General features: G+C 49.0%; 1 long non-coding RNA gene and 1 pseudogene across 1 annotated transcript in view; one reads left to right on the plus strand and one right to left on the minus strand.

Moving 5' to 3' along the window:
- The window catches only part of LOC144116302 (uncharacterized), a 503,566-nt gene that overhangs the window by 231,712 nt on the left and 247,314 nt on the right, over positions 1–24,540 (minus strand). The window lies entirely within an intron of this gene.
- Positions 15,290–22,637, plus strand: LOC144129330 (uncharacterized; annotated as a pseudogene).

A 24,540-nucleotide genomic window follows, 5' to 3' on the forward strand; every position in this document is an offset into this window, starting at 1 on the left:
AATCTCAACAACAGGTACTCAACAAATGTACTCAAGTACTTCGTGTTGAAGTACTCAACAAAATTGTCATTGAGGCTTGTTGAATAAATTAAATGGCTGTTGATTTAACATTCAAAAACCGCTAACAAATTCTCAAAATAAGATAAACGGAAAATCAATGCTAATTTTTCTAAGGAATTCTCTGATCGCCAAGATCATGGCGTCGTTGGACGTGAGCAAGTATTAGAGGTAAGCCTGCTGAGGGTACCTAACGGGAGGCAGCAACCGGCAAGGAGCGCTGGAGATAGGGCACAAAAATAACAACGTTTACACCTCCTAAATCACAGAATTTAGCAACAGGTAGAATAAACGTTGTCACCTCTTCTTTTTCTAAACTGTCCATGTTACACAATCACCATCACCCTAACAACGCTCACTGCGGGGTATTTCTCCAAGCATTTCTATCCAGCTCTTGCTGTTCAAAACCTTTTTTTTTCAAAAAGCAGCAAGAGAGAGGAAATGGTGCACATGGGAGTGGAATGCTCAGTTCACGATCGCAAAGGCCATTGCCGTCGCTCTTGCCTGGGACACCAGTCCGCGCTGGCTCGCCACTTCTGAGCTTTTCCTCCTAGTGGTGTGTATGCACTTCGGGGGGTGTGTCGTCAAAGCATCTCCATGCTGCGTGGTATGGGGTGGGATTGTAGCCAACACAAGCGCAAACCTGTCATAGTGACCTGAAGAGACTTTACGATGTGAGAGTAGACTTGTCTCTACATTCGTAGGATGAGTAGTCTTTATCCATACATAGGGGAGACGGAGGAGAGCTCAGGGTGTTTAGCTGCTCGACTAGTGCACCCTCGAGCAGGCCTTTCCGTGGCCTCATTTCTCTCGAGCCCCTCGTGCCCGGGTGTCGAAGTGATTTGGTACTTTTTGGAAGACGTGTGAGGGCGCTTAGTGTTCAGCAGGAACGCTACTGATTTTGGAATTCTGCCTGATAGGAGGAGCCGACTGGGACAATTTGAGTGCTCACCATTTTGAGGTATTTGCCAGAGGCGTCGCCATATTGAATGGCTAGCGCGACTGCAGCTATGCGCGACTGCAGTATGGGTACCTTTTGCGATGATGGCGCTCGAAAGTTCCGGATAGTTGTTGTCTAGGACAAATGCAACAGCTATGGTAGAGTTGGGGTATGTGGTGGGGACTACGTACACGGCGTTTCTTGGTTTGTTGGTGAGTGCGGCGCATGTAATGTATTCGTGCCATTTTTGGGTCTTCGTATATTTCCCGCTGCATGTTTTTTGGCAGAAGGGTCACCTGAATGCCAGAGCAAATATTGGTATCGATCTCCTGGGAGTCTTGTACTTGCCGGAGGTCTGCTGATGTGTCAATTCATTCTAGAATGGGTCTTGCGGCTTTAGTGGCGAATAGTCTTTCTGTTAGGAAAGGACAGCTTCTCTGACCACGGCAAAGGTGTTGGTGAAGCCGACGACGTGTTGGTGATAGTTGGATGTGTAAACAAGTAAGCCGAGTTCTTGTCTGCAGGCCATGTGGATGATCCCTTTCGCTTTGTTGATTTCCACTTAATGCAGAGTGAGGTATGACAGTCCATACGATGGGTGACTCATTGCTAGGCCCTGTATTGATTTCTTCTTGACGCATGCCCTTGCGGTTTCTAGTGACCCATTTAATCCAAGCGATTTGTTCAGATGCAGAGTGGAGGCGCTGTAGGGTACACTTGGCCTTTCCATTGCTTACGAGCAGCACCTCGAAGACGCCCGCGGATTTGTATGCCTGTCCCCTTATGCGAACAATTTAAAATTTCTCCGGCGCACATCGGATACCGCATCTTGATGCCAGGCTTCGACACATATGGCCGCTAACTGCAAGGTTGCTTCTTTGGTGGCGAAGGGGCCTTTACTTGTCCAGATTGTGATTTTTCTCCATATATCGTATATTTGATGTCTAGAATATGACGAGAGCTGTGGCCATGCTTATCATGGCGATATTGAAGAGTAACAGGCAGAGAATCGAGCCAGTGAGAGGGCGGGGGGGGGGGGGGGGGGCTACCTCTGTGTCTTTGTTGGGCATGTGTCCCTTTCCTGACTGCACTTGTCCCTGGCCAAGTGTGGCCTTGCGGTCGCTAAGGCAATGTTCGGTGCTGTTGAAAGTTTTTACGCCGCATCCCATGGTGTTTAGCTTCGGGAGAATGGCTTCATGAGAGATGTTGTCGAAGGCATCCTTGAGATAAAAGGCCAAGTTCAATGTACTCCACCACGTGGAATGTTTTGTAATACTTTTTCGTTTAGAAGGAGGGAGCGAAGTAGCCATTATATTCGATTAAATTTGGAGACGGGATTGAATGATGCGTTCATAGAGCTTCCCCTAACGGGAGGTAAGAGAGGTAGGCCTGAGAGCCTCCGGTCTGGGCGGTTTGTCTGGTTGGAGGATTCTAATAATTTCTGTGTTTGCACTCTGCCGGGCCTTCTCCAGCCTTCCATAGGGCATCGCTGATGTATGTTGTGAGAATATGTGTTTGGGCTTTGCTCAGATTTCTAATAATTCCGTTGGTGATATTTCCGCGCCTGCGGCTGTGTTGAAGGTGGCTGAACGCGCTGCAGCGTAGACTTCAGCTGTGAAAATGGGCACGTCCAGTTCCTCGTTGCTCGTTTCCGTGTACTGTATTATGCGCTGCGGGACGTGTGAGCCTACTTATTTGGCTCAGAACGAATCCTGCAAAGCTGCACCGTCTCCAGGAGAGGTATGTCTTCTTTTCAGTCGGCGGTTCGAAACGGAACTGCGTAAAATCAGCCAGCTACCTGAGGCCCCAGGGTGCTTCGAAAGATTTCCAGTAATCCTTGTAGTCTGCCTAGGTGATGTGACCGTTACGCTCCTGGGCTTCTGCGGTTATGGGAACAATCCTTAGCGTAAAGGAGCAATTTAGGCGTTTTGTTTGCCATCTCCGGATTAGCATCCGCCTAGTCTCCCACAGCTGGAAAAGGTACCTGTCCACGGTGACGCTTACGGGTGCATTGTAACACCGTTTGGGCGTCATTGTGTGCTATTTTTACTGCTTTGCTTCGTTCACTGATGCACTGAAATAGTTCGTCTGAGCCGGCGTATTCGTGGTGTTTGGCCCCGTCTGTAATGCGGGGTGTCCCAAGCCACTGCTTGACTTTAGTAGTGGAGATAGACCTACTCAGAGTCGAATTACCACTGCTCAAGTTTTCGCTGGAGGTCTTCCACGTGGCGATGGGAACATTTTTGTTGAGGGCTGTCTGGACAGGATTCGCGGTTTACGCTGTTTCTTTCCCTTTTTTCCTTACCGCACACCTCATAGCTCGAGCGGCGCGACCGAGTTCCGCTATCCTCAGAAGGTAGCGAGCGACTTACAGCTAAGGAGACAGCCTGTTTTCGGGAGGGCGAGCGGCGCATGTCCGCTCAATTGAAATGTCCAGGAGAGACTCCAACTCTCTCTTATGTCAGCTCCGGGCACCTTATCTTTACAAAACTTTCTAGTCTAATCAGCTCACCTGAATTCCTGCCGAACACGGCTACGCGCTTGCTCTCTCTTGAAATCCTGCACGTAGCCCTTAAGGACCAGCGGTAATCTTGGCTTCGCATTACATGGCCTGTTCGTTTCCATTTCTTAAATTATATTGGGATGTCATTAACCCGTGTTTGATCCAGACCGACTCTGCCATCTTCCTGTCTCTTAACGTTAAACATATAATTTTCCTTTGCACACCTCGCTTAGTTCGTGTGAATTTAATTCAACACTATTTGTTAGGCTTCATCATTCGGCCCCCTAGTTGAGTACAGGTAAGATACAGCTGCTATATACTTTTCTCCATAAGTATGCCATTCACGATCTCAGAGTACCAACCAAATGCACACCACCCCATTCTTGTTCTCCTTGATATTTCACCCTGGCGGTCCGGACCTGCGGCGACTATCCCACGAATCTGTTTTACCTAAGGGTGCGTATCAATCAGTTTACGAGATACAGAGCCTCGCTACCTATCGTAAACTGTTGTTACTCTCCAAAACTGTTCAACATTACTTTAATTTTCTTCATATTGATTTTTTGAGACCCACCGTGCGGCTTTGCCACGCTGGATTATTGATCATGCTTTGCAATTTGTCCTCTGAGTCACATCCAAGGCAGTGTCACCAGGAAACCTTTGATTACTGAGGTATTTTCCTTTCGTTGATAACACCAACTCTTTCTAATTTAGATCTCTTCATACTTCCATCGAACACGCAGTGAATATCACTGTATAGATAGTGTTTCCCTGCCCGACACTCTTTGTTATAGGACATTTATCGCTTTTGCTATGGACAACTATGGTGGCTGTGCGGCCGCTATAGATATTTTCTAGCACCTTAGCATACAACTTTTCTAGACCATGGTTCAGCAATCTCAGCATGACAGCGAGCATTCGACTGATTCAAATTTTTTTTTGTGATATAAGAGCTTTGTTAGGCGGTTAAATTTATTCTGCGTATTTTTCGGTTACCTGATTGAAGGTGTGAATATATTTGACCCTTCTTTCAGTGTATGATTCAGCTGACCACCCACTGCGAGACTGCCTCTGCACTGTTCCTCAACATACTGGAGATTCTCACAAAATAGGCGCCACACTTTTGCCCCCGTGGCCCTCCCGTAGCCGCGAATTAATCCAAGAAGAGAATAAGAAAGCTAGAGAGGAGCACTCTATTAAAGAGGGACATATTGAGCTCTCAAAATAACCTCAGCATAGAGAACAACACGCTGGTCGTCCACTTAGTTTGACGCCAGCCAGGTACTCCAGGTAGGAGGAAAGTGTGCTAGAGGGGAAGCAGGGAGGGATCGGTGAGCGCGCACCCATGTCGTTTGCTTTGTTGCATATATTTCCGATATTTCTTACCTTTGTTTTAACAGTGCCTCCTCTGTTGTTTTCTGACGGCAACGAAGATTCTCGGCCACTGGCCGTGGCGGTCGTCGTCGGTGAAGGCCTCCAAGGCATTGCTCCGCTTTGAGGATTTCTGTCCTGCACGATAGTCTGATGACTTTACTAAACGATGGGACTTTGCATAGTGACATTACTTCCTGCAATTGTCTTTTCTCCTTCATCTCTTTCTCCACTTTCTCCCCTCCCCCCTCCCCCCGGGCAGGGTAGCAAACCGGCTATTCGTCTGGTTAACAACCCCGCCATTCCTCCTCCTCCATTCTTTTCGATGCCAACCGCATGGCTCGCTCCTCAACGGGAACCCTGTTTTACGCCTTAATTCAGTTCTCGCGATGCGTCACTAGCCGTGTGGAGCAACTCAAGGAGCGGCGGGGGCACAGATCTCCATGTCCGCTTCCAGCTGCTTCACTTCATCCGCATTCCGACGTAGGGCGCCACCAATACAGTTCTCTCTCCCACAGCCATGGAGCAGGCGCGAAGGCTAGCAGAAGGGGAGGAGGACAGGAGAGGTCCTTCATCCGTCCGATGTTCCATACAGGGCTGGAACTGGAAAAGAATAGAGGAGGCCCTGACTATAAATGGACGCATAGAAAAATTTTAATGCGGCTTATGTCGATAGAAAATCAGCTCCTAATAATAACACGAATCTTACTGGAAACACAGCTGTTGTAAGGCAGAAAAGAAAAAGAACCAAAATACAGGTTTCGCCACAACAACCCACATTCGTAGATGCAGGCGCTATGAATAAATACACGAAAGCATCAGGGATATCTGAGGCTGACAAACGAATATTTCACGTCTGGATATTGAAATAAGTTCTGCTTCGCAACACCTAGTATGATGTCCAGATGGCTAGGTGTGCCGAATCGTGCGGGAAGCACGCGCCCTTTTTTCATGACGCAGCGGTGGCGTAACCGTGGAAAGAACGCTTCGCGCCCAATTCCTCCGCCCTTTGCTATGCATGTATGAAGCCAATTCACATCAGTATTGCTATCGATATTACTGCGTATATGACCTTATTGTGAGAAACCTGCACAAGGAAAAAAGAGAGAGACGTGTGCACATTATACTGTCAGGGATGCAGAGTTTGGAATATCTGAGCCGTTCAGCTCGGCCGTAAGTGTAGGATCAATTTTACCTTCACTAATGTGTGATATAAAGCTCCACCTTGAGGAAAGTTCAAACGCCATATTGCGGCAATTTTTAATAGTTTTCCTTTCGAAATGCCTGCAATATTATGTAACCGTATTCCACACATGTTAAGGAAGCGCATGCTTTGTCAATTTACGCGATGCAGAGGGATCTGACGAATTGCAAGGGATGGATAGAATACGAACTTATATTTAAATCCGACACTGAAGCCAATGAATGAATCAACAAAGTAAAGTAAATCATCAAAAGATAGAAGTGTTTATCAGAGCTTGTAGTTTACTAACGACGTACGTGTCTATGCAGGAAAGCGCGCGTCCCAGCGCTACGTTTCCTCACGCTGGTCACGCACCATTTTTTTTCAAGGAGGGAGACCTATAACTATAAATTAAATGAAGACTCCTGATAGATTGAAGCTTTCTGACTCGCGGTTTGTCATCTGGTCTCATATTCTGCACACATTCGATCTCATATGACACCTTTGAGCCGCGGGCAGTAATATTCCCACAGCCTAACCTGAACTCACCTTTGTTCCTTAAGTAAGGCACCCTCTAAGTTCCTAACGAATTTTGTTTTTTTGCATGTGCCGGGAATTTTTTGTCATCTTTCTCATGAGTGTTAGAGCCATAGTTAAACGTCACGCGACACATCAATGACAGAAATTAAAATGTCTACAGCTTTTTTCTACTTTAAAACTTCCCCTTCTCACTCTCCCCTAATTTCAATTTCTTGGGAAACCCCTCTCCGCGGAATATAGCCAAGTGATAATGCAAACTCGCTTATATGCTTTGCCACTCAAACCGAGAGAGCGAAGGTGCCCATTTCCAGCAGCAGGTTTGAGTAGGAGGCTTCCATGTTGACGCAGGCTGTCATGTGGCCGCGGCCACAGCTAGAACGGGAGTGCCGCCTTCCAAAAAAACGCTAGGACTCCCCATTCCATCTACGCTGAATAGCGTGCCACGAAAAAAAATGATTTTGATGGCGTAAAAGCATTACTGTCAATGACAAATGTGTCGTACGTACTGCTGCTCAAAGTAGCATTCACGCACAAATGCGGAGTGCAGTACCTACTTAGCCAGATGACGGTCAACTCTAATTTGCTAAACAATTTGGGACACCACAGTACAGCAGAATGAAAATTCAGGCCCCTTCCGCGACGGTTGTAAGCTTGCTATAAGCTTCTTCTTTTTTTCATTTTTGCCCTAGAGCACTCGGTCCATTGGCATTTCTAATAAAATCAATCACATTTTTTAGGCTGCAAGCGAACCAAATTTTTCTTGCCGCTGCATGTATGTTCTCGACTGCGAAAGATTTAAACCATGCCTCAAAGTGAAATCCTAACGAGCGCATGCTATCGGCACCATCAGGGCGTTTGTACTGCTCTCATTATTAGTTGTTTGATCGCCATGTGGAATGTTGCTTGAACAATCGTGTAGATGCATTAGTAAAGCGTAAATAAAATGCCGAACACGCATGTTACACCTTCACATGTGCATGTGACGTTGTCACAGGAAAGACGCTAACATATTTCTTCTTCCTCATTTAGTTGGACATGGAGCAATGACGTGAAGCCAGCTTTACGTTTCTGAAAGGAACACCCTTGCACCACGACGGCTCTAGAAGGAGTATTAGGTCCACATGCTTCATTCATACTTCTAAAATTCTGGGGTGCAGGATGTGAACATGTGTAATAGAGACTCCTAATTTGTCAGGTGTAACGATGTGCATGGAATTATATTCCATTTAGGTGTGTCAAATTTTTTACAGGGCACATGTGTCCTCTTTGTGTGTGTGCTTTTCAATCCTGCGTACTGGCAACACAAGGCATCGACACTTCTTTTCTAACTCAAAATTCAAAAACATGAAAGCCTCGCGTAAAAATTTGCATTCTGGGGACGGTATCTTTAGTAATTGCAGTTTACATAGAAGGCGGTTCCGCACCGCAGTTTGCGCGTGAGCTGTCTGATTTCTTGAATGATTTTCATCATGATAGAATCTTATTAATTGGTGACTTCAATCTTCGGTCAGTTAACTGGGACAAGCATTTTCTAAATCCCGATAATGCTGCCAACAAGGAGCACATATATAATATTATGTTGATGCATGACTTGAAGCTAGTACAGAGGCAGCAAACTCGTGTACCTGATTGTGCTTCTTCTATATTTGACCTTGTCTTTGTCAGCCGATCTATCAGTGACTACCATGTTTCAACTGAGCAAGGAATTCCCGATAAGATAAAGACTACTGTTCTTTTTCTATTCACAATATTTGCGAAAATCCTGGGGCCAATGTCTGCTATGTAAATAAATTCTCACGTGCAAATGGTTAGAGTGAGTTGGATTATTTTGTTTCATGCGTCAGCAGCTTCCGAGGCAGTAATACAAGCAATGGAATAAATTTAGAACGCTGTGCACTCACTGCCTTCAAGCCTTTGTCCTTAATAAAATAAAAGTATCTCGCAAAGCCTCCCCCTGGATCACTCGTGAAGTCCTGTAGTTGAAATATAAAACGTTTGCAACAGGCAGGCTCCATTCGTTAAATAATTCAGTGTTTTCAACACTCCCTTAATGCAACTTTGAAGTCCGCTTAACACCTTTACTTTACTACAAACTGCGTAATTTCATTCGAATTTCACCCCAAAAAATTTGGAACCCCTTATGTCAAAAGAAAATAGTTATTGATCGCACAATGCAGAATTCTCTGACATATAAAAATGGTAGTGCTCCGCAATTTAACCGCTCCATCTACAGTGTTCTCGCGAATAAATATGATGAATATTATCAGTCTGACTCGCCATTTACTACGCGTTTTGTTACGATATCAAGATCTGGCATTGGTCGAAATGCTATTAAACCTGAAAACTAAACCGTCGCTACGCCCTGATAAAATTCCGAACGCTTTCTTGCACCTATATGCCGACAAGCTTTCCGAGTTTCTGGTTGCCATTTTTCGCGCATTTCTTCCATCAGCTCTCATTTCTTCAGAGTGGAAAATTGCACGTGTTGTTCCTGTTATTAAGAAAGAGGATGCCTCACTGCTATCGAATTATGGTCCGACATTTCTCACTTCTGCTTGTTGCAAATCACTGGAACAAATAAACGCAAAGTACATCATCGGTTTACTTGACGACAACAAAGTCTTTTCTAACGTCCAGCGCGGATTTAGGAAGAGATAGTCTGCGGTAAAACAACTAAGATCGGTTTTTAATAGTTTCACACCTGTACTTGAGAAATGACGCCAGGTTTAAACTCTTTATGATTTTTAGTAAGGCATTCGACCTAGTTTCTCATTATAAATTAATTGACAAGCTTAAACAAGTCGGTCTTCTTAAATTTATAGTTAACTAGGTTTCAGATCACTTATCTAATCGAAAGCAATTTGTTAATGTTGACGATCGTTATTCAAATAGTCGGACTGTTTTTTCTGGTGTCCCTCAAGAAAGGGTTCTTGCTCCCCTTTTATTTTTAATATATGCGAACGACACTGTTAAATTAGTTACTGTTCCCGTTCAAATCCGGCTGGTTGCAGGTAACTGCGTTTAGTCTAATGTAATTACTTGTCGTGAAGACACAATCTTGTTCCAATTGAACCTGAAGAATATTTTGGATTGGTGTAAGGAGTGGCACATGAAACTTAACGCTCAGAAAGCTGTATTTATGAGATTATCCATTGAAAAGAAACGCCTATTTTACCCGTACGCTCTTCCATAATTTTACGCTTCGGGAGGTAATTTAATATAAATATATTGCCGTGACGATAACTAACAATCTAAGCTGGAATAAACGTATATATAACGTATTTGCATCAGGTTTCCGTAAGCTTTGTGTCCTCAAGCGCAAACTGCAGAATGCTCCTGCAGATTTGAAGTTTTAGCCTCTTCATCACTAATAAGAGCCAAGTTAGAATACGCCTGCATCTTTTGTGACCCATTTAATAAACTAATATTCAAGCAATTGAAACCCTTCTGCGCAAGGCCATTCGTTTCACCTTTTCAAAATATTGTTCAAGTGGCTCACTAACTGCAGTAATGCGAGAACTCCAGATGCAAACATTACAAGTGAGAAGAAAAATTGTCAGATTTAAATTTCTTTTCCTTCTCAAACATAAGAAGTTGTCAGCGTGCCCAGATCACTTTGTTAAGCCATTTTTCGCTCCAGAGACAACAAGACATCGTCACTCTGATTCACTAACTCCATTCACCGCCAGAACTAACCTATCTAAATACTCGTTCCCTCACGCCGTAACTAATTGGAATGTCTTTCCTATGACGGCAATACTTGACATAGACCTCATTGAAAAAATAGAAGATTGACGCGACCATACTTAGCGGCTTAGTGTTTGAAAATTCTTTCAGTCTTTTTGCAGCCTTGTTGCTTGTATAGCCCCTTTTGAAAGGAGCCAGATTAGCAGTATTAGACAAAAAAATAAATTAATGTGAATGAATTCGCGGTAGAAATAACAAAATGCGATTGAAAGATTGGTAGCTCAAAAACAGCGAGGTGACTTACCGTTGAAAATATATTTATTGAAAATAGCAATTATATAGAAATGAAAACACCGTTAAATAAAAATACAGGAAAAAACGAGAATGCCAACTTACCAGCCTGCCTGCCTGCCTGCCTGTGTGCCTGCCTGCCTTCCGTCCGTCCGCCCGTCCGTCCGTCCGTCCATCCATCCATCCATCCGTCCATCCATCCATCCATCCGTCCATCCATCCATCCGTCCGTCCGTCCATCCATCCATCCATCCTACCACCCACCCGCCAGCCCACCCATCCGTCCGTCCTTCCGTCCCTCCGTCTATCCATCCATCCATCCATCCATCCATTCATCCATCCATCCATACACCCACCCATCCACCCACAGATCCATCCGTCCGTCCGTCCCCGACCGTCCGTCCATCCATCATTCCATCCATCCATCCATCCACCCACCCACCCACCTACCCACCCACCCATCCATCCATCCATCCATCCATCCATCCATCCATCCATCCATCCATCCATCCATCCATCCATCCATCCATCCATCCATCTTCCATCCATCCATCCATCCATCCATCCATCCATCCATCCATCCATCCATGTGGCGCGCCTAGTTCAGCGGCGCTAGAAGGATGATGAAACGTGCGCTGCTGATTTGCAGTGATCCGGTTGATTAAATATGTGGTCCAGTGCCACCGCGCTGGCTCAGTGGTTATGGCGTTCAGGTGCTGACCCGAAAGACGCGGGTTCGATCTCGGCCGCGGCGGTCGAATTTCGATGGGCGTTAAATTTCAGAGGTCCATGTATTTGTTATTCTAGAAGAAACAGCGCACACAGGACAGGGACCAAGGGAAGAACCGACGACACGAACGCTGGAGACAAATATATTGGTCAGACGGGCAGATGTATTAATGACCGATTGCGGGAACATAATAAAGATGTGGAAAGGGGGGTAAAAGGACATATAGCAGCCCTTACAGGAATTTGCAGTGCTTGTCAACCTGAATTTGAAAACTGCAAAATCATAGGAAGCCACTCGGATCAAATAACTAGGGAAGTGGTGGAAGCCTTCAACATAAAATCTAATAAATACACCTGCGTCAGTGCGCCATCTGTAGTTTTATCAGAAAAAGAAGTGGCGTATCTCTCAAGAAAAGAAAAAAGAAAACGGATGAATGTGTGAGTTATGTGCCTGGTTATTCGTTTCAAGCGCATGTCAGTTGTTAAATTTGTTCACACAGCATAAATCCTTGTCACCTTCACATGCCTTCCACCTGTTGATTGTATTCGGTTTTGTTATTCTTGGCATTGTATGTGTTATTCACGTGTCATAGCGTTTTTATGGTTCTTTACACCATGGCTTGTCATCTGTTGAGTTTTATCTTGTTTTATCTTCACCCCTTACGGTTTTATCGATTTTATCGGCCATTTACACCTCTTTGACGTTGACTGCCTCTGATTGTATCTGCTACTTCCTTCCTATATATATTGCTCACTTTCCGCTTAATAAAATCAGTTGTAAGTCAGCGCTCCTGTCGTCTGTTCTTCGCTTGGTCCCTGTCCTGTTTGGGCTGTTTTTTCTATAATGACTACCTACCAACTCGTCCAGTCTTCCACATTGGCCATGTATTTGTTTCATTTCAGTGCACGCTAAAGAACCCGAGGTGGTCGAAATTCCTGGAGCCCTCAACCACGCCGTTCCTCATTTTCTGAATCTCTTTTGTGTATTAAACCCCCCGAAAGGAAAATTAAGTCTGTTCCTCATCTTACTTTTTATGCTATTCAGCGTCACTTGTTCATAGATCTTACCCCAATTTTACGGCGCAGATCGTCCGCATGTGCCCCCGCCCCCCACCCGCACAGGAAACCCACGCTCCACCGCTGGAACCGTCTTTGTGTGCCAACGAATATGGATCTTAACTTGCAGAGTTATGATGAGCGGGGATGCGAGTTCGGAGCATGTAGAGGACCCGGCAAGACAAAAAATCGCCGCTAGCCACGCTGCCAGCGTCATAGACCTTTTAGGCATGATCGTTTGAGTGTGGTGGGGAGTGCGCGGACCCAGGGGCTCGGGAGGGCTGAATTCCTCTGCACAATAAAGTTTTTCTCTCTCTCTCACGCTCTCAGCTTCGAGAGCATTGGTCAAGGAGATCGAACACATTGTTCAGCTCCCCCACCACCCTACTTCCGCCCTCTCTCCCCAATCAGAATTCCATTTTGTGACGTTCCTTCTTCAATAAGAGAAGCTGTCGGGCGAGTTGGTGTTATGTCGTTTTCAGCAGCGCGTATCAGCAGGAGGAAAGGGCACAATAAGACACGTAAACAAAGATGCGCTGAACTTCAAATTAATTCGGAGAATTTCCAAGCAACGTACTGCGTGTATAACCGCAGGAACACTACGCTCAAAAGGGTTATAAAAATATAAACATGTTGTGAAAGGGAGGTGTCACAGGGAAAAGCAAATCATCGAGGAGTAGAAAAAATGTATTGCCGAGACTCCAAATATGATGAGCAGCCAAGCCACGACTTTTAACGAAAAAGAGAACAAACGAAGTAAAAAATTACAAAGCAGTATTAGATGCTGGTACCCGACATGGCTAGAATATTTGAACCAAAATTTTTACACCCCTCCTTTGCTCTGTTTAAAGGGAATCAAGAGAATCAACAAGTGAAAACAAAATTCAAAGGCGGATAATATCTTTAATGAAAAAACTAGCGCCACATGAAAGCATGAAGACGTCATGTAGATAATTTAGCCTTAAAAAACTATGTACATGAGCATTCCCTAAAGCAAGCAAAACTGACAGCCAACACTCAACACGGAAACACGATTTAAATTAGAATCATGAAAGACAGTTGACAAGGAATTTGAAGTCCAACAATGCTAACAGCGAAAGAAAAAAGAAGAGGCACGTAAAGCGTGCCAATAAAACCAACGATAAAACTACATAAAACCAGTTAGGCATGCAATCACTTTGTCCGTGAGAGAAACAGAGGGCGTGCTGAGGCATCCTTCTTTGCGCTTTGCAATTTTGGCGGCTTCCTGTGTTTTGGGTGTAAGCTTATTGAGGCATTTTTGCTTCGAATACCAGGAGAGCATTGTTCTTTACTGCCACAATTCCGACAGTGAGCTGGCATGTTTCTGAAAGATGAACATGATATGTCATTGCGATGCTCCATTAGCCTTTTACCGATACAACGTCGTGTTTGGCCGATGTACGCACTGCCGCAAGATAGCGAAATAGAGAAGGCTACGCGCCCTGCGCGTGCAACTGAGGGTTTTCTCTGCCGCGTTGTACAACCGGTGTTTCTGTTCGTCTTGACAATTACCTTACGACAAGAGAGAGTGTAATCTATTGAATTTGAAAAGTGAAGAGGTTGGCCTGCCGTATGTAAACCTTGTCTGCTACTCCACAATGGGGAAGGGGGAAACGGGAGTGAACGAAGAATGAGGGTGCGAATGGAGGATTGTAATGTAACAATACAATGAATTGCTTGCAGTCTAGACAGGCGAAAAAGGGGCGTAAAAGCCCACGTAAAAACTTGCTTTCTTTCCTTCAGATTATGAGAAAGTTGGTGCAGGTAAGGAACAACGGCCATTTGTTTCGCTGTCGCATTTCACTGAGGCGCCGTATGCTGTGTGCTTGGCATACTTAACGTTTATTCTGCGAGAGACAAAATAAAGCGTGGCAGGTATCCAGAGTGTGTCAGCCTCTACATATGAGCTGAAAAGCGTTCCTGCGGTTTATGGTCACATGAGTTTGTCAAGGCGTTATTAAACTTTCCCAATGTGGATTGCAGCAATTTGCAAACAGCAGGCCACCCGACCTTCCACTGGCTGCCATTGGCTGCGACATGTAGCCAACGTTGAGGTCTGTTTGCCTTTTACTCAATGACCTGGTCACTTTCGACAGCTGCTAGAAACCCGCGCGTATATTTGATTCACCAACGAAAGAGGGCCAGTCGGACACGAAATGGCGACGTTTAAAACTGCAGCATATAGAATACGGCCCCAGGTACTGACGTGACCTTTTCAGCCTCTTGCGCCTATCTAGACTTTACGTAGGGTAAATGACAAGACGAAAAGAAATACCGCTTGTACCACGCGGCACAGAAACTCCTTAATTGCAAGCACAGACACCGCAGAAGGCGCAGTCAACTGTATTCTATCTTGTGGCATGGAGTACTATCGGCGTGAAATGAAATGTGAACAGCAGAACGCCAGGCCAAAGGCGCGGCTCAGGCCGACTGCCTGTCGTTTCGCGCGGACGTCAAGTTGACGTGGCTGACATTAGCTTAACGTACGCAATTACACGCCGCAGATGCTCGGCTTCAGGCACGCTTTACGGCATCGCTGTATCATGAACTTGGCGCCAAGTAGCAGACACGAGTATCTGTTGTTCTCATAATTTTCCCTTCTTTCCGATTTCGTCATCCCATTCTGCGTTTACGTACCTTGGCACCGCCCTGATGAACGCGGCACAGGTACGTCCCGCTTTACGCGGATCGGCGAATATCGAGAATAGGGCCCCAGGATGGTTTTGGTGGATATTCAGAATGCGGCGCGCCTCTGGAATAGCGGTGAAAGGAAGAGAACATAAAGAACAGGCGCAGAACTTTCGCAAACGGCAAGAGTGCTCCTCTTTCTGATGGTGAGCCACCCGACGTTTGCGCCCCTCTTCGCGCAACATCCACCCAACCAGGGAACCACGTACACACCAACGCAATCATGGCCGCCAACGCAAAAACAGCAGCAGGTTTAACAGCGTGGCAGTGGAACTATCGCGGCCTCGGAAGGAAGAAGGCAGCCATCCAACAGCACATCGCACATGCCGCGCGCAAGCCGGACGTGATCCTATTACAAGAAACATTCACCGACGCACCGTCCCTCCCCGGCTACAGAGTGCACAAGGGCCAGCCCGACGGGAGAGGCCTGTGCACCCTGGTCAGGAAGGGACTCACGTTCGTTGAGCACGAGCTGCAAAGCAATATCAAGATCGAGCACACACTCACCGAAATCATCCCGGGAAAGAAGAGAAAAGGAAGCATATTTCTGCTCAACATCTATAGCAACCCATCGCAGAGAAAACAGAGATTCAAAACAATACTGCACAGAGCCAGCACCGCAGCAGGCCGCAACACGCTGATCGTCTGCGGCGACTTCAACGCGATGAACCCAGCCTGGGGCTACAACAAGTACACAGCAAAGGGCCGCGACCTGTACCAAGACGCCATGGAACTCGACTTCACCCTCATCACGGACCCGACGCATCCGACGAGAATCGGTAACTCTGCGTCCCGGGACACCACTCCGGACCTCACGTTCGTCAAGAATGACGTCCGGGGCGCGATCACCTGGAGAAACACGGGAACCGACCTCGGCAGCGACCACACCATCGTGGAAATCAGCATACCGGAACACAACAACACCAGCATCAAAACACACAGATGGATAGTCTGGGATGCCTTCCGAGACGCCAGAAGCCAGAAGACCGACGCTGACGAGGAGATCAAAGACATACAGTCGTGGACGGCCGAACTCACCTAGAGCGTACGCGACGCGACCAAAGAAATTGAAACGGAATCGGCGATTGATAAAGTATAGAGCCGGCTAGCGCATCTCACCGAAGCCAAGCAGTCGATACTCAGTCGCTGGAAGAAACAACGGCTTAACCGCAGAGTTAGAAAGAAGGTGGCGGAGGTCAACCGAGCGATCGAGGAGCACTGCCGCGCGCTATGCACGCAACAGTGGATCGAGATCTGCAACGCGGCAGACGGGCAGATGTATAGCGGGAAGACGTGGAACCTGCTGCGGCACCTGCTCGACGAAACCAAGAACAAGTCGCACCAAAGGGACAGACTCGCAAAGCTCATACATCGGGCAGTCTCGGTACATGGCGCCGACGAAGTCACCAGGCACATCAATGAAAAATACCTGCCCACTACACCCACCGAACAACACGCGCCGTATGGCGGCCTACCCAACGCGAAGCTCGATCGTGACATCGACGTCGAGGAGGTCCGCGCGGCCCTGCACGACCTCAACAGCCGGTCGGCAGCTGGTCCGGACCTCGTCACGAACAAGGCGCTCAAGAACCTCGACGACGGCTCGATTGAGAACCTCGCAAAATACTTCAACAAGTGCTGGAGAGCGGCCGCACTACCAAAGCAGTGGAAGACAGCCATGACTATCCTGATACCCAAGCCGGGGAAGCCACCGGACACGGACAACCTCCGGCCCATCTCGCTCACGTCCTGCGTGGGCAAGGTGCTGGAGCACGTCCTGCTCAACAGGTGGCAAGACTACCTGGAACGAGAAGGGCTGTACCCGGCCACGGTGATCGGCTTCAGACAGCACCTAAGCACGCAGGACGCGATGCTGCAGCTCAAATACCAAATCATAGACGATGGCGGCAGCGCCCGCGACAAGGCAATCCTGGGGTTCGGCCTAAAGAGCGCCTTCGATAATGTGAAACACTCGGCGATTCTGTCCCAAGTTTCTAAGCTCAACATGGGCGAAAGATCCTACAACTACATCAAGGACTTCCTCACGGACAGGACCGCCGAGCTACGAGCAGGCGACCTACAAACGCAAGAGAAGAAGCTCGGGAGCACCGGCACACCGCAGGTATCGGTCATTTCGCCGATGCTGTTCAACCTGGTAATGATCGGAGTGGCCGAGAAGCTCGCGGACATCGAAGACATCAGGCACACCATCTACGCGAATGATATCACACTGTGGGTGCCCGGCGGCAGCGACGCCCACATCGAGGGCGCGCTGCAAGCCGCCGTCGATGCGATAGAAGGCCAGCTGGAAGGCACCGGACTGAGATATTCGCCGAGCAAATCGGAGCTCCTGATACTCCCACCTCCAACAATGGCAGAGGCAAGACCAGACAACGCGAATGCGAAAAAATCAGAATCGTAACCAAATCCGGCAACATGATTCCCGAGGTCAGCAAAATCAGGATCCTAGGCATGGTCATCGAAAAGCATGGAAGAAACGGCGAAACCATCGCCCATCTCAAAGCAAAAGCGGCCAACGCTGTGCGACTCCTCAAAAGTCAATTCCCGGAAGCCTGGCATGAGAGAGGAGAGCCTAATCAGGCTCGTCCAATCCTTCATGATCAGCCATGTCGCGTACGTTGCAGCCTATCACAGATGGCTGCAACACGAACGCAACAAAATCAGTGTAATCATGTTCGAGTCCACGAACACGATCCGCCTCCTACAACTCGGGATTCACAATACGCTCGAAGAAATAGCCGAAGCGCAACGGACCTCTCAACTGGAGCGGCTGTCCACGACCAAAGCCGGGAGGAAGATACTGGACGACCTGGGAATAGGACACTCGAACGAGGCGGAGATGAAGCTCCCCGTCCCCGAAGAGGTCCGACGCCAGACCAGAATCGACCCCATACCCAAGAACATGAACCCCGAGTTTAACAAGGGAAGAGCGGCGAGGGCCAAGGCTCTCATCGACCTGCACGCCAACGACGAGCACGCGCGGTACGTGGACGCGGCCGAATACCAACGGAACGCCTTCGCAGCGGTCGTCATAGAGGCGTCGACCGGCGCCACGAGGACGGCACAGAGCTTGAGAAGCACCGGAGCGGAACAAGCGGAGGAGGTGGCCATCGCCCTGGCCATCGCCGACACAGACTGGTACACGGTGCTGAGTGACTCGAGACAGGCGGTGCGAAACTTCTCCAAAGGCCAAGTCTGCAGGGAGGCCGAGCGCGTACTACGAGCGACCAAACTGGAAGACAGAAGAGTAAGAATCAAGTGGTTTCCGCCGCACGCGGGAGACGCGTCAAAACGCAGTAAGAACCACAATGAGACGGCACACTCAGCGGCGCGAGCGCTAACCAACCGCGCCCCGGCAACACACCGTCCGACGTGGTTCGGAGCCAAGTACCGCATGACGGACTACTGCAAAATCACGAAGGCCTACCGCCTGGCTCGCAGGATTCTCCCACCCCCGCACCCGAGGCTGAGTCGAGCGGAGGCGGTACTACTGAGACAGCTCCAGACCGGATTGCTACCGAGCCCGGGACAGATGCATAGCATGTACCCCGAGACCTACCCGACCGATATGTGTAGAGTCTGGCGGAGGGAGACGGCAGATCACACGCACATCTTGTGGGACTGTATCAAAAATCGAAAGGAAGCAAGATCAAGAACAATCCCGCCGCGGCTGGAGGCAGCCGCGAAGAGCAACGACCAAGACCAACAGCTATGGGCCGTCCAGCAGGTCCACGGGGCGCTCGAAAGGCAGGGACCCTGCGAGCCGGCAACGGCGAGCGGAGACCCGCGCCGAGTAAACGAAAACCTCGTAGACGACGTAGGCCCTCGTCGGGGCGCGCGAGCGCCCAACTGCAGGCACAAATAAAGTTTGCTCCAATTCAATCCAATCTTTGTGATGGCGATAGGCAGGCGGCGTAAACTGGAGCTTTGGCCATGCACTCCGTTGGGCGCATCTCATTAGACGCCGGTAGTATATCGGTCATACATGCTGATGTATCAATGGAAGGCTAATGGGGCATCGCAATTATGTATTAGGTTCATCTATCGCAAACCTGCACCTCACTGTCGGAAATGCGACAGTAAAGAACAATAAGGAACAATGCTACTGTATTGGAACAATGCCGTTGACAGAAATGCCCCAATAAGCTACCACCCGAAATAGAGGAAACCCCCAATATAGCAAAGCTCAAAGAAAGAGGCGCAAGCACGCCCTCCGTGTCTCGCGCGGACAATGAGATTGCATTCATGTATGGTTTTGTCTAGTTATTTATTGGCGCGTATTATTCTTTGTCGTATTGCTTGCAGGTCTTACAAGAAGCCAGCATCTGCCTAAGCATTGTAAGACCTGCAAGCATGACGACAAAGAGTGCACTCCACTTTTCGGCAGGACTAAGGTTATCGGATGCGTGAGGGATAAGAAATTGAAGCTATCGAAGCCTTGGAATTCGTGAGATTAGGGTCTGACAAATGCGTTAACGAGGCTTCCATACACCTGTACCGCAAGAAGTTGGAGGTCCTTGTATTCACGAGATGATTATGGCTTTTGTCTTTGTGGTTGGTGCGCATGCGCTTTTTAGTAGACAGAAAGAGGCGTTGGTGGATTAAACCAGTTGTTAGTATGCGCTTGTCTCGTGTGGTTCTTCTCCTTTGTGCCGTCCTTTTTGCGCAGTTATTCATTTTTTCCATAAAGCATTGTTTTAACTCCGGGCATTCATGACCTAGCAGAAAATGAAGCTGCAGACGCGGCGGCCATACACATACACCGGGTGTTCCGATTGGCTCCTGAGCACCTGGAACCTGAAGGCAACTGCGTACTATCCTTCAAAGACCTCACATCATATTATAAGGATAGGCATCGCCTGTACCCAACCCCTGCAAAAGGACTGGGGAAAGCAAGTGAACGCGTTCTACTCAGATTATTGACGAATACAATGCTGTGCCCGGCAGTACTAAAACACCTCGATCCCGCGTTCACTGCTGGGTGCTAGCACTGTGGGGAGATGGCTGACACCTACCATATGTATGGGCTTCCCAGCGCAACTCAGTCTTCTCCCCCCACTCCAAACCTTGCAGAGAGGAATGGGAGGCGGCCCTGCTTGGCTGTTCGGACCTTCAGGCCCAAAAGGCTTTGGTCAAGAGGAATAAACTGGCGGCTTCTGCCAATGGGGTCCCGGAATAAGGACTCCACCCATTGCGGGGCTCATTAAAGAGCCTCATCTCTTTTATTCAATAAAGGCCACCACCACCACCAAGAAAATTTGTAAAATTGGTATTAGAGCAAAGGAAAGGGCGCCATATTTGCCTGGTTTTAGAGCAAAATAAAGCGCGCAGTAATTTCCTCATGTATGTCAGTGGGCACCCGAACCGCGCCGTAAGGGAAGGGATAAAGGAGCGACTAAGAGAATAAAGGAAGAAAAAGGTGCCGTAGTGAAGGGCTGCGGAATAATTTCCACCACCTTGGGATCCTTAACGAGCACTGACATCGCAAAGCACACTTGCGCCTTTGCGTTTCGCCTGCATCGAAGCACAGCTGCCGCGGTCGGTTTCGAACCCGGGTACTCCGGATCAGTAGCCGAGCGCTCTAACCACTGAGCGACCGCTTCGGTTAAAAACGGAAATTGGTTTTTGGGGAGAGGACAATGGCGCAGTATCAAACAGGATGAATAGGGCTGTGCAAAGAAAAAAAAGACCATTTTAAGCATCAACGTCTCCTTGTGGGCTCGTCCTCATATGTCGGTTAGACGGTCTCTGTAAAGCACGGTGTAAGATAGACAGTACAACCGACCCCGCTAATAAGAGGCCCTCAGTTTTGCAACAATAAAGAGAACTTGATGAGGCGTCTGATAGCGCTCTGATTTGGCATTCGCCGTGGTACAGCACTCAAGCCGCACCAATGCGCTGGTGGTGCAAGTGTCCATAGTGCATGCGCTTGAAACTTGAAAATTGTGTTTTGGGGAAAAGAAATGGCGCAGTATCTCTCTCAGATATCGGCGAACACCTGCACCGCGCCGTAAGGGAATGATTAAATGAGAGGTTGAGAGAAGACAGGAAGAAAAATATGCCGTAGTGGAGGGCTCCGGAATAATTTCGGCCTCCTGGGGATCTTTAATGTGCGCTCACCTCGCACAGCACTCTGGCACCTTTCTGTTTCGCCTCCATCGAAACACATGTGGTCCACGGGCAGCGAGATGGTGAGGACGTGCATCACATGGGCTCCGTCAACGTTTGTTTGCTCGTGGTGGCGGAATATCCACCTGAAGTGACCTGCTTTCCATCGGACGCAGTCAGTGAAGCTGTTTTGCACCTCTACGCACCATTTTTCTGCCCTTTTCTTCCATTGGAACCGATTTTGGATGATTTTCCTGTCGCGCCAGGCGTGGAACGCCGTCACCGGTTAGGCCTAACGCCGCTGGCTGCTCATCGTCCTGTTCGTCTCCGGGTCTACATCGTCACAGATGGAGTACAGCGTCGATGGCGAAGTGATTTCCCCAGAAGAATTCGAAAATGATCCACGGTGGTCCCGCGCCGTCCGGGCCCACAACAAGGTCTACCCCACCACGAAGCCGTCATCGTCCAATGACGCGTCAGCAGCGTCCAGTTCCCGGGTAGGTCCAGGCAAGCCCGCTCAACCGCCGCAAGGCAAGTCTACTCCACCGAAAATCAAGAAACACGCTCCACTTCCTCGTCTACCTTCTTCAGACCTCAAGATTGTTTTCCGCCCGGGCTGTGGTCTCGACCTGCGGCCCGTGAACGGTGGAGCTCTTCTCCAGCTTCTCTGCACTGGCGCAGAGATCGACTACGTGCAAGCGCGGAGCCAGGACGAGCTCCGAATCAACCCTTACAATAACTCGTTCACCGTGAGCACGCCTTCGGAAGCCCGAATGAAACGATATGTCCAACTTCAAGAACTCAGGCTCCACGACCAACAGTATCCGATTAAGACATACGTCGCGGCCCCCGACAACGCCGTCAAAGGGATACTCTACAACGCGGTATATAACCAGACTCAAGAAGATATTTTCTCTGACCGCGTGGCGCTGAACCCCAGCCGCCACTTCACGATCGTCGACGCCCGCCAACTAGGCCGCACCAAGTCCATCTTGGTCACCTTTATTGACACCACGGAAGTTCCAAGACAGCTCGTCTTCTACAGCACCCTCTACACGTGTCATCCCTTCAAGGCGAAAGTTGAAGCATGCTTCAACGGCCGCAAGCCGGGCCATCTTGCTGATGTGTGTCCGAAAGAGCGCACCGACTTTTGTCCTCGCTGCGATGCGTCTCATCCCATCAAAGAAACGCCGGATTGCACTCCCAAATGTATCCTGTGTAATGGAACGCACTTCACAGGGACGCGCAAGTGCAAATTACGCTTCGAACGCTCCGGCAACACTACGCCGATCTCCACTCTACGGACAACGCCCCCGGCGAGTCCACCACCGTCTTCGCCACCCAAGAGTCCCAGGGCGTCGCGAAGCGGCCAACGCCTCCCGCCCAAGAACTGGTTGCAGTCGCAGCCGTTCCGTGTCCTTCATACCACTTCCAGGCCATAGGGTCCAGGACTCTTCGAAACAGGTGAGCTGGGGGCCGCAGTCTTCCTCGCTCGAGAAGGAAAACGTCGAGCTAAAAGCACAAATGACCTCCCAGAGTCGCGAAATTGCTGCTCTAAAAGAGCAACTTCAAAACCTTTTAAGGCATGAACACTCCCCACCCACATTACCCCCCGTGGTGCAAACCCCGACGCATCCAAATGTGCCCCATTCTTCCTCCGTGTCTTTCCTTTCCGCCTCCTCCTCGCGCGCGACGTCACCGGCACGTGGGCTCCCCGCTAAACGCAAGTCCGCCGATGACGCCAATTCGCCCTCCCGACCAGTCACTGACAACCTTGTACACCAGGTGACGTCTTTCATGCAAGATTTTCAGAAACGCATGATGGCGACGCTAAATACGTTCCGCTCCGAAACTCAAACGTGGATGAAGAACATTTCTGACCGCGTGGCGGCGCTCGAAACCCGCCAGAGCAATCTGGAGGCTAATGTCACGCAATTCCAAACTGAGATTCACGAGCCTCTCCCCAGAGGTCATACGGCACCCCTTGCATTTTCCGCTCTCTCCATCATTGCCCAGCATGGCTGCGACACCCCAACGCATTAAGGTGTGGCAGTGGAACTGCAGGGGTTCTCGCTCAAAGCGAGATAACCTGCAGCTTTACTTACAAACCCTCTCTAGCCGCGGCACGCCCGCGGTCAGTGCGCTTCAGGAAACTCTGACGTCAGTCAAGCTCCGAAACTACACCGCATACGAACCTTCTACCCAGCCACAGACCAGGGTCGCCACGCTCGTACATCGCAATCTCACTGCGATAGAGTACCCATTAGAGGTAGACGACATAGACGGTCTCCTGCTGGAGCTTCTCCCTCCCACACGCGTCACTTAGCCTCTTCATCCTCAATCTCTATAGCCCCCAAAATGTCCTCCTGCCCCTCTTCTTGCGGCTTTCCGCAAGTTGCTCTCGATCAGTTCGAACAACTCCCTGTTGGTAGTGGGCGACTTTAACGCCAATCACATCAGTTGGGGGTACCGTAAGAACTGTCGCAAAGGCACCTCCCTGTGGGCATTCATTCAGGACGAAGGCCTCTCCCTTTTGAATGACACCACGATCCCCACCCGTATTTGTTCCAGTGTTCAGCAGAACACCAGCCCAGACCTCACAATTAGCAAACACATTCGCGACAGCCGATGGATCAACACGACACACTCCTTTGGCAGCGATCATTATATCATTTCCACAGAGGTCAGTATCTCTTCCATTACCTCACCAAAACGACGAGAGACAAAGGCAGTGGATTGGGACAAATTCCGCCAACTTCGGTGCCTAACCCCGAACACCATCATGGACCTCTCTGAATGGACCGCCAGTCTCAACCGCGATGTCGCCCGCGCTACCTCCACCATGCCCGAACCTGAGGACACGTCGGCTGCTGACAGCCGGCTCCTCCACATGTGGGAAGCACATGCCAGCCTGCAAAGGCGCTGGCAGAATCAAAAGCACAATTGGCCCCTCAAACGCCGTATCGCTCATCTCGTACACGAGATGGAGCCGCCGCGGTGGCTGAGTGGTTACGGCGCTCGGCTGCCGGCCCGAAAGACGCGGGTTCGATCCCGGCCGCGGCGGTCGAATTTCGATGGAGGCGAAATTCTAGAGGCCCGTGTACTGTGCGATGTCAGTGCACGTTAAAGAACCCCAGGTGGTCGAAATTACCGGAGCCCTTCACTACGGCGTCTCTCATTGCCTGAGTCGCTTTGGACGTTAAACCCCCATAAACCAAACTAAACCAAACGTACACGAGATTGAAACACATGCACGCGACCTGGCCCATCAACAATGGGGACAGGTCTGCGATCGCATGAGTGGCAATTTAGGCCTCAAAGACACCTGGTAGCTCCTCAGATATC

This window comes from Amblyomma americanum, chromosome 1, assembly GCF_052857255.1.
Source record: "Amblyomma americanum isolate KBUSLIRL-KWMA chromosome 1, ASM5285725v1, whole genome shotgun sequence".
In the NCBI taxonomy this organism is placed as follows: domain Eukaryota; kingdom Metazoa; phylum Arthropoda; class Arachnida; order Ixodida; family Ixodidae; genus Amblyomma; species Amblyomma americanum.